The sequence below is a fragment of the Oncorhynchus masou genome, unplaced genomic scaffold (assembly GCF_036934945.1).
Source record: "Oncorhynchus masou masou isolate Uvic2021 unplaced genomic scaffold, UVic_Omas_1.1 unplaced_scaffold_3548, whole genome shotgun sequence".
NCBI classification, from domain to species: domain Eukaryota; kingdom Metazoa; phylum Chordata; class Actinopteri; order Salmoniformes; family Salmonidae; genus Oncorhynchus; species Oncorhynchus masou.
This window is the reverse complement of record NW_027009955.1, coordinates 20,063-31,667: the sequence shown is the minus strand read 5'-3', so window position 1 is coordinate 31,667 and position 11,605 is coordinate 20,063. Positions and strand designations below refer to the sequence as shown.

Here is an 11,605-nt window from a genome sequence, read left to right as displayed (position 1 = left end):
TCTCTCTACCCACTCGTTCAGTCTCCTCTCCCTCATACATCTACTCACATCTCCCATGTCTCTCTCTCTACCCACTCGTTCAGTCTCCTCTCCCTCATACATCTACTCACATCTGTCTCCATGTCTCTCCTCTCCCTCTACATCTACTCACATTCATGTCTCTCTCTCTCTACCCACTCGTTCAGTCTCTCTCATCATCTACACATCTCCCATGTCTCTCTCACCCACTCGCCATCTCCTCTCCCTCATACATCTTTGTGATAGTATGAATACATTATCATTCTGTTTGCCTTCAGTTCCCAAGCCATTATTATGAATGGACAAGAAGCCACACATCAAACCCTTATGGTGTGCTGCATCAGTCACCTTTTCACTGGAGCAAATATGGTAATACCTGTCCATACAGCTAGGCATTATGGGTCAAGGAGGAGTAAATGAAGAAACTTCCTATCTATCTCTCTCTTTCTCTAGTGCCAACACAATGCAGAGGCAAGTGGAGGTCAGAATGCATGAAAGCCATTTGAGCCCATCGTGGAGCCTCCTCAGCCTATGTGTTGGGGAATATGCAGCAAAATCATGAATAACTTGGTCCTTTTCCTCACCATCCTTGGTAAGTTAGTCTGTCCTATAGATGTGTCTGCTTATTACTGTCTTGGTAAGTTAGCCTGTTGCATAGATGTTACTGTCTTGGTAAGTTAGCCTGTTGTATAGATGTTACTGTCTTGGTAAGTTAGCCTGTCGTTTAGAGGTGACTGGTTGTTACTGTATTGGTAAGTTAGTCTGTCATATAGATATTACTGTCTTGGTAAGTTAGTCTGTCATATAGATGTTACTGTCTTGGTAAGTTAACCTGTCGTGTAGATGTTACTGTCTTGGTAAGTTAGTCTGTCATATAGATGTTACTGTCTTGGTAAGTTAGTCTGTCATATAGATGTTACTGTCTTGGTAAGTAGCCTGTCGTATAGATGTTACTGTCTTGGTAAGTTAGCCTGTCATATAGATGTTACTGTCTTGGTAAGTTAACCTGTCGAGTAGATGTTACTGTCTTGGTAAGTTAGTCTGTCATATAGATGTTACTGTCTTGGTAAGGTAGCCTGTCGTGTAGATGTTACTGTCTTGGTAAGTTAGCCTGTTGTATAGATGTTACTGTCTTGGTAAGTTAACCTGTCGTGTAGCCTTGGTAAGTTAGTCTGTTTAGATGTTACTGTCTTGGTTAGCCTTACTGTCTTGGTAAGTTAGCCTGTTGTATAGATGTTACTGTCTTGGTAAGTTAGCCTGTTGTTTAGATGTGTTAACCTGGAGTAGATGTTACAGTCTTGGTAAGTTAGCCTGTCGTATAGATGTGTCTTGGTTTAGTTCACTGTCTTGGTAAGTTAGCCTGTTGTATAGATGTTTACTGTCTTGGTAAGTTAGCCTGTTATAGTTTACTGTCTGGTGTTAGCCTGTTGTATAGATGTTACTGTCTTGGTAAGTTAGCCTGTTGTTTAGATGTGTCTGGTTGTTACTGTCTTGGTAAGTTAGCCTGTCTTGGTAAGTTAGCCTGTTGTTTAGATGTGTCTGGTTGTTACTGTCTTGGTAAGTTAGCCTGTCATTTAGATGTGTCTGGTTGTTACTGTCTTAGATGTTACTGTCTTGGTAAGTTAGCCTGTCATATAGATGTTACTGTACACTTTCAGTCAGTAGATTTGGTAAGTTAGCCTAATGACTGTCTTGAAGTTAGCAAAATGGGTCCCTGTTGTATAATGTCACTGTCTTGGGTATTAGCTGTTTTTAGATGTACTGTTAAGTTACAAAATGTGTCTGGTTTTATTTCTTGGTAAGTTTTTGTTTTTTGTTACTCATGGTATTTTTGTATGTGTCACAAATTAGCCCTGTTGTTTAGATGTGTCTGGTTGTTACAAATTAGCCTGTTGTTTAGATGTGTCTGTTGTTATTCTTAAGTTAGCCTGTTGTTTAGATGTGTCTTTAACAATGAAAAGTGTCGTATAGATGTGTTGATATAATTTAAGTTTTTGTATAGATGTTAGTCTTTAAGTTAGCCTGTTGTTTAGATGTGTCTGGTTGTTACTGTCTTGGTAAGTTAGCCTGTTGTTTAGATGTGTCTGGTTGTTACTGTCTTGGTAAGTTAGCCTGTCAATAGATGTGTCTGGTTGTGAAAGTGTAGCCTGTTGTTTAGATGTGTCTGGTTGTTACTGTCTTGGTAAGTTAGCCTGTTGTTTAGATGTTCACTGTCTTGGTAAGTTAGCCTGTCATATAGATATTACTGTCTTGGGAAGTTAGCCTGTCATATAGATATTACTGTCTTGGTAAGTTAGCCTGTCATATAGATATTACTGTCTTGGGAAGTTAGCCTGTCGTATAGATGTGTCTGGTTGTCACTGTCTTGGTAAGTTAGCCTGTCATATAGATATTACTGTCTTGGTAAGTTAGCCTGTCATATAGATATTACTGTCTTGGTAAGTTAGCCTGTTGTTTAGATGTGTCTGGTTGTTATGTCTTGGTAAGTTAGCCTGTTGTTTAGATGTGTCTGGTTGTTACTGTCTTGGTAAGTTAGCCTGTTGTTTAGATGTGTCTGGTTGTTACTGTCTTGGTAAGTTAGCCTGTCATATAGATGTGTATACTTTCAGTCAGTAGATTTGAAACTAATGCTCATGAGTCAAAATGGGTCCCTGAAAATTGTGTCATCTATTTTGTATGTTAAGTTACAAAATCAAGTTTTATTTCTATTTTGTTTTTGCAACTCATATTTTATGTTACAAATTCAAATTCGTACAATATGTTACAAATTAGTAAGTTCTTAAGATCCCGGATTGCATCTTTAACAATGAAAAGTGTGGGGTTTGATATAATTTAGTTTTGATATAATTTAGTTTTCTGCACTTAGTCACCTCCTTTCCCTCACAGTGCATAAGGTTGCCCAAAACTTGTGGGTGAAAGTGTAGCGAGAGCCGAGGTAGAGCTTGTTGTGTTCAGGGTATAAACACTAGCTGATGTGTATGAATACAAATAGCCCGGTGTGTGTGGTTCCAATGAGAGATCCAGTTGATATGACTGTGGGTTCTCTCTCTGTGTTCCAGGTGTGATCACAGGCTCTGTTTCTGGAATACTACTGCGTCCCATGTCGCCGCTCCCCCTGATGTGGTCATGATCATCTCGCCCAGGAGACATCCTGATGAGGATGCTGAAGATGCTCATCCTTCCCTGATCATCTCCAGTCTCATCACAGGTGGGAGACCAGAACCCTGCCATCATATGTATTTATTATGGATCCCCATTAGTTCCTGCCAAGGCAGCAGCGACTCTTACTGGGGTTTATTATGGATCCCCATTAGTTCCTGCCAAGGCAGCAGCGACTCTTACTGGGGTTTATTATGGATCCCCATTAGTTCCTGCCAAGGCAGCAGCTACTCTTACTGGGGTTTATTATGGATCCCCATTAGTTCCTGCCAAGGCAGCAGCTACTCTTACTGGGGTTTATTATGGATCCCCATTAGTTCCTGCCAAGGCAGCAGCTACTCTTCCTGGGGTTTATTATGGATCCCCATTAGTTCCTGCCAAGGCAGCAGCTACTCTTACTGGGGTTTATTATGGATCCCCATTAGTTCCTGCCAAGGCAGCAGCGACTCTTACTGGGGTTTATTATGGATCCCCATTAATTCCTGCCAAGGCAGCAGCTACTCTTACTGGGGGTTATTATGGATCCCCATTAGTTCCTGCCAAGGCAGCAGCTACTCTTCCTGGGGTTTATTATGGATCCCCATTAGTTCCTGCCAAGGCAGCAGCTACTCTTACTGGGGTTTATTATGGATCCCCATTAGTTCCTGCCAAGGCAGCAGCTACTCTTACTGGGGTTTATTATGGATCCCCATTAGTTCCTGCCAAGGCAGCAGCTACTCTTACTGGGGTTTATTATGGATCCCCATTAGTTCCTGCCAAGGCAGCAGCTACTCTTACTGGGGTTTATTCTGGATCCCCATTAGTTCCTGCCAAGGCAGCAGCTACTCTTCCTGGGGTTTATTATGGATCCCCATTAGTTCCTGCCAAGGCAGAAGCTACTCTTACTGGGGTTTATTCTGGATCCCCATTGGTTCCTGCCAAGGCAGATAAACAGTACATCATATAACATTATTACACCACTACATATCTACAATACAAAATGTATAATATCACCATACAACAATATGACAACGTACTACAGTATACGTGTGTGTAGAGTGCGTTTGCTAGCGTTTGTCTGTACTAGCACGAGAGGCATTGTACGTTAGAGTGTTATTATAGCATTTATCCACAGGAGGTTGGTGGCACCTTAATCAGGGAGGACGGGCTCGTGGTAATGACTGGAGCGGAATCAGTGGAATGGTATCAAACACATCAAACACCTGTTTGGTGCCGTTCCATTTCCTCTGTTCCATGACATTATTATGAGCTTTCCTCCCCCTCAGCAGCCGCCACTGCATTTATCACTAGAGTATCTGGAATACATATCTTCTGTAGTTTATGTAACCGGTTGTTGAACTGCGGGCCTCTCTCACCTCTCTCCCACTCCAGGACTGGCAGGGTTGGATGCCAAGTCCAGTGGCCGCCTGGGCACCCGAGCCATGGTGTACTACATGTCTACCACAGTCATCGCTGCCGCTCTGGGTGTCATTCTGGTGCTGCTCATCCACCCAGGTAACCCCAAGCTGAAGTCCAACCTCGGGCCTGGCAAGAAGAACGACGACGTCTCCAGTCTGGACGCCTTCTTCGATCTAATTCGAAACCTTTTCCCAGAAAACCTGGTTCAGGCCTGCTTCCAACAGATCCAGACAGTCACCACAAAAGTCCCCGTACCTACCAACAGGACCAGGGGTCCACCACAGTTTACCATCAAAAGGGGTCTTCAGTACAAGAGTGGGATGAATGTGCTAGGTTGGTACACTTATAGAAAACATGCTTTTAACTGGAATGAATGGTTGTCTTAGCAGAGTCCAAATAATTGATTTGCCACTTTCTGCCTCCTTTTCAAACTGTAGGTTTGATTGGGTTCTTTGTGGCTTTCGGGATAATCATGGGGAAGATGGGAGAAAAGGCCAAGCTCATGCTGGAGTTTTTTAACGTTCTCAACGAGATCGTCATGAGGATTGTTGGCATGATTATGTGGTAAGTCTTATCCTCTCTAGAGTTATATACCTCTACCCCCCCCTCTAAAATAACAGGCATTCTAGGAAGTCCACTCGAGTCACTGTAGCCAAAGGAGAAAAGTGTTATTTATTACAGGAAATTAGCCCCCAATGTACATGTTTGCCCCAATATTTCCAATTACATACCACTATTGACCTTTCATTAGTTTTACCAAACTGCAAAACTAATCTCACCAAGGTCTCTCCCAGGTATTCCCCGTTCGGTATCGCCTGTCTCATCTGTGGGAAGATCATCTCAATCGATGATCTGGAAATGGTTGCCAGGCAACTGGGAATGTACATGGTGACCGTGATCGTGGGCCTTGTCATCCACGGTGCCATATTTCTACCGCTAATATACTTAGTCATCGTGAAGAAAAATCCCTATGTCTTCTTCATGGGAATCTTCCAGGCCTGGGTCACCGCTATTGGGACAGCATCTAGGTACAAGACCCAAACCCATTCCCCTATTCTCTAACCCATTCTCTAACCCATTCTCTGACCCATTCTCTAACCTATTCTCTAACCTATTCTCTAACCCATTCTCTAACCTATTCTCTAACCTATTCTCTAACCTATTCTCTAACCTATTCTCTAACCTATTCTCTAACCCATTCTCTAACCTATTCTCTAACCTATTCTCTAACCTATTCTCTAACCTATTCTCTAACCTATTCTCTAACCCTATTCTCTAACCCATTCTCTGACCCATAACCTATTCTCTAACCCATTCTCTGACCTATTCGCTAACTTATTCTCTAACCTTGTTCTCTAACCTATTCTCTAACCTATTCTCTAACCTTCTCTAACCTATTCTCTAACCCATTCTCTAACCCATTCTCTAACCTATTCTCTAACCTCTAACATATTCATTCTCTAACCTATTCTCTAACCTATTCTCTAACCTATTCTCTAACCTATTCTCTAACCTATTCTCTAACCTATTCTCTAACCCATTCTCTAACCTATTCTCTAACCTATTCTCTAACCTATTCTCTAACCTATTCTCTAACCTATTCTCTAACCTATTCTCTAACCTATTCTCTAACCTATTCACTTCTTCTCTGTCACCCTCCCTTAATATTGCCTTTCCCAGAACCCATTCGAGAACCCATTCTAGAACCCATTCTGCTTGTTTACGATAAGACAGACAAAACAAGATGCCTTGACCTTGCTTGTTTTGTCTCCACTCTACAGATAAACTAAAAACAAGAGTAATGTTATTCGTGGTGAACACAGCGCAAAGTTGCTTTCAAAAATGAAAAACCTTAGCTTAGGTTAGAATAAATAGTTCATTTATATTAAGGGCTCTGCATTACCCAACCTATTTGATAGATTGTATGACAGAGTAGGTTTTGAGCCACAGCCGAAGCTCACACTAAGATGCTAACAGCAACAGAGATGTGGTTCATGCCCTAGAGGGGTGTCCACATTTCACGGGTTGTCTGATACCTTCATGCATGACACCAGATTTGTAGAGCTTAGCTACCACAATGTAGTTAGACTCTTGTCGACTAATCTTACTGCTTAAAGTAAGACCCTTTAAAAGTCACCCTTTGAGAGAACATAATGCTCAATGCATAATATAGATATTATGTAAATTCAGTGTTTAATACAATTCCAAGTATTGTGATATGTATTAAGTATGAGTTCTGTACCCGTCTCTCAGTGCTGGTACCCTGCCAGTCACATTCCGCTGTCTGGAGGAGAACTTGGGCATCGATAAGCGAGTGACGCGATTCGTGCTCCCCGTGGGCGCCACTATCAACATGGATGGCACTGCGCTTTACGAGGCCGTGGCAGCCATCTTCATCGCCCAGATGAATAACATCGACCTCGACTACGGCCAGATCGTCACTGTCAGGTAGGACACTTCCAATCCTACATGACTAGGGCCCTGTGTTTTGGACTATCATGTCACATGATCTAGGATTTCATCTTTATTTTAAGCCTTTTCCAGACATTAGATTTACACCAAAAATAAAAGCAATTATCTGAGCATGGTGCTGGAACATGGTGCTGGAGCACAGTGCTGGAGAATGGTGCTGGAGGATGGTGAAGGAGGATGGTGCTGGAGGATGGTGCTGGAGGACGGTGCTGGAGCACAGTGCTGGAGAATGGTGCTGGAGGATGGTGCTGGAGGATGGTGCTGGAGCACAGTGCTGGAGAATGGTGCTGGAACATGGTGCTGGAGGACGATGCTGGAGCACAGTGCTGGAGAATGGTGCTGGAGAATGGTGCTGGAGGATGGTGCTGGCCCATCTGACATAATAAGAAAAGGGACCGTTTGTTGAAAACCCTTTAAATAAAGGTTCAAATTCTGGTCATGTGACATGATCGTTCAAAACAAGGTGCCCTATACCTGAAGTATTGACCTTGACAAAAAACATTTATTCATGTACCTACAATATAAGGTTGAAATGAATGTATGTGTAATTGACTGAGATCTCTCATCCTGACTGTAGTCTGACAGCAACCTTGGCCAGTGTGTAATTGACTGAGATCTCTCATCCTGACTGTAGCCTGACCTCAACCTTGGCCAGTGTGTAATTGACTGAGATCTCTCATCCTGACTGTAGTCTGACCTCAACCTTGGCCAGTGTGTAATTGACTGAGATCTCTCATCCTGACTGTAGTCTGACCTCAACCTTGGCCAGTGTGTAATTGACTGAGATCTCTCATCCTGACTGTAGTCTGACCTCATTGGCCAGTGTGTAATTGACTGAGATCTCTCATCCTGACTGTAGCCTGACAGCAACCTTGGCCAGTGTGTAATTGACTGAGATCTCTCATCCTGACTGTAGTCTGACAGCAACCTTGGCCAGTGTGTAATTGACTGAGATCTCTCATCCTGACTGTAGTCTGACCTCAACCTTGGCCAGTGTGTAATTGACTGAGATCTCTCATCCTGACTGTAGCCTGACCTCAACCTTGGCCAGTGTGTAATTGACTGAGATCTCTCATCCTGACTGTAGTCGGACCTCAACCTTGGCCAGTGTGTAATTGACTGAGATCTCTCATCCTGACTGTAGTCTGACCTCAACCTTGGCCAGTGTGTAATTGACTGAGATCTCTCATCCTGACTGTAGTCTGACCTCAACCTTGGCCAGTGTGTAATTGACTGAGATCTCTCATCCTGACTGTAGTCTGACCTCAACCTTGGCCAGTGTGTAATTGACTGAGATCTCTCATCCTGACTGTAGTCTGACCTCAACCTTGGCCAGTGTGTAATTGACTGAGATCTCTCATCCTGACTGTAGCCTGATTGGCCAGTGTGTAATTGACTGAGATCTCATCCTGACTCCTGACTGTAGCCTGACAGCAACCTTGGCCAGTGTGGGAGCAGCCAGTATCCCCAGTGCTGGATTGGTGACCATGCTACTGATCCTAACAGCCGTTGGGTTACCCACCCAAGACATCAGTCTGTTGGTGGCTGTTGACTGGCTGCTGTGAGTACTCAATCTTGCACTTGTACCTGCATTCACACGTACAGAGAATGTTTCCACACACACACAATAGCTTCTTGTTACCTCAGGATAAAACTCTGGTCTTCCACAAAATATTGTCCTCAGCTTTGTTCCCCCGAGAGATTACCTTCTGCACTTGTCTGTCTCTGTGTCTGCCTCCCCACCCTAAAAACAAATACAGGGATCGGTTCCGAACCTCCGTCAACGTGGTTGGGGACTCCTACGGGGCCGGTATCGTTTACCACCTATCCAAAGACGAGCTCGATGCGTTTGACGCTGCGCAAAAAGTTGATGAATTTGAGTTGACAAAATCCCAATCCTTCTTGGAGAACAACACCAACCAGTGTGTTTACGCTGCAGCCCACAGCACAATCATGATAGATGATTGCAAGGTACATTTCATCTTTAAGGATATAGAGACGTGCATGTAGACTTCCCCCGTAACGGCTGCTTTTCCTTCTCTTGTCATTTGGCATGTCCACATACATCCATGTCACCTTATACAGTTATTTTGGAGAAAACAACATTACAAGGTGGAGAAACTAAATAAATATGCTCTTATATTTATTTACTCACTCACTAACTATATGGAAAAGCAGTTTTTGTGATACCTGTGTACTTTTGCTGGACAGTTTACTATCAATCTGATGTTGTGTTTTTGACACAGTTTTTGTTTTGAAAACATTTTTCCGCACTTTACTTTTCTTCCTATGTCTTGTATTAATCTGTGACATGAGTGGGAGTCTTTTTCTTCATTGGACATGTATTTGTGGCAGCCCTGCTTACATGATTCGCTTCAGTTTTAAGGCACCTTTTTAAATCAACACTGTATGGCTAGTGGTACACATGAAGACTGCTATTTCATCATGTTTATCCAAACAGCGGCAGACATATTATGGACCTGTCAAACATCCTTCTTTCTACTGTAGCTATTTCTTTAGACCAAAAACTCAATGAAAAGTCCATGCTCTTATTTACAGAGCATTTTACTGATCCATTTGTCATGGATCATTGTTCTATTGCTTTGCTTGCATGGGACAATTACTAATCCCTGTTTTATACTGTAATTTAGTTGTTTTCTTACAATGGATTTATTCAACATTATTGTCCCGGTAATTCTGTTGGGCAGAGAATCCATAAAATACATGGCCAAGATAGAAAACAAAACTGACTCATCAATGTTTTACGTTCTCCTGTCAGTGAGAAAACACATTTCAATCCATCTTTCTGTATCTGCTGTGCTTCAGTATTCAGAGAGGATTCAGTTTATCTTCTGTATCTGCTGTCGCTTCAATCAGTATTCAGAGATTCAATCTATCTTTCTGTATCTGCTGTCGCTTCAGTATTCAGAGAGGATTCAATCTATCTTTCTGTATCTGCTGTCGCTTCAGTATTCAGAGAGGATTCAATCTATCTTTCTGTATCTGCTGTCGCTTCAGTATTCAGAGAGGATTCAATCTATCTTTCTGTATCTGCTGTCGCTTCAGTATTCAGAGAGGATTCAATCTATCTTTCTGTATCTGCTGTCGCTTCAGTTCAATCTATCTTTCTGTATCTGCTGTCGCTTCAGTATTCAGAGAGGATTCAATCTATCTTTCTGTATCTGCTGTCACTTCAGTATTCAGAGAGGATTCAATCTATCTTTCTGTATCTGCTGTCGCTTCAGTATTCAGAGAGGATTCAATCTATCTTTCTGTATCTGCTGTCGCTTCAGTACTCAGAGAATATTCTTTCTTTTCTTTTCTTTCTATTGGGACCAAATTTGCGGGCATCCCAGTAAATTCAACCAATTCAACCAAAATTCAACCGACCAACCAAATTCAACCAAAAGGACGGCCTGCAAGTATTACCCCCTTGGATTCTCTGCTCCAACCCTCTGACAGCTTCATTATGACTGTGCCTTGGTCTTACAGTTAGATGTCCCTGGTAATTGCTTGCAGGTATCCATGGGCAATGGAAATGGCCACCCCAACGGCCACCCCAACACTGCAGATTTCTCTCTTGTTGAGGAGGAACCATGGAAACGAGAGTAAAGCAGCACCCTGCTCCGACCTCATCCTGACTTCCACAAGCTTCCCTTCCTGACCAAAATAAAGAACGTAACCACACTTAGCCCTGTAATCACAAGCTTTGGTGCATCAGTCCTACTTCCTGTGGTCTGACTATGGTCAGTTCATTGACTATGGGATGAAGCTCCCCTCGCACAAAGACAACGTAGGTACGCATCCACTTGTACCTATCTTAAACAATTAGATTAGGACTTCCAAATGACATTGCTTAAGCTGTGCTGGTGATTTTTAAGGCATTGTTTAGTATAATGGTCCCATTCAGGTGGTTGTATTCTGAACCTTACTCGACAGTAAATGTTCTCTGATATACGCAATGGCGGACTTTCGTTGCTGCTCAACCTTTTGGGGGAAAAGCAATCCTTCTGTCTGTTTTATGTATAAAAAATGTAGGGGTTTTGTTAGCGCCAGAGGCAGTTCAGAGAATGTGTGCTTATGGGATGTGGCCTTGCCAGTTGTATACAAGGACCAAGCCCCTCTGTGGAGAACCCTCCTGTCAGTCACTACTATTCCTGTTCCTGACCCTGCACAACCTTATAACAATATGTTCCAGAAACGCTTGATGTTCCAGGGGTTGCTAGATATTCAGTGGTGGTCAATTCACTTTTCTTTGTTTTCCAGAGTGGCTTTGACGCTTTCTAAAACCTGCTGCCTTCTAATAGCACTAAGAATAAATTAAAGAGCCTTGGTAATGCACATTTTCTTACAAATATAAAAAATTGCAAAAACGTCAAGGCAAACACTGAACTATCTCAAAAAGCCCTTGACTTTACTACTGCCTCTTGTTGCAGTCAACCAAAAGCAGCAAACAGGTAATGAAATCGTTAACGTAACAACACCCCGCAGCAAAGGGAAGCAGAATGTTGACCATGTGGCTCCCCCTAGTGACAGAATAAAAACAAGTGTTGGGTGT

General features: G+C 42.7%; 1 pseudogene; it reads left to right on the top strand.

Moving 5' to 3' along the window:
* The first annotated feature begins 481 nt into the window (after nucleotides 1-481).
* LOC135534546 (excitatory amino acid transporter 2-like) lies at nucleotides 482-10,659 on the top strand (annotated as a pseudogene).
* The last annotated feature ends 946 nt before the right edge of the window (nucleotides 10,660-11,605 follow it).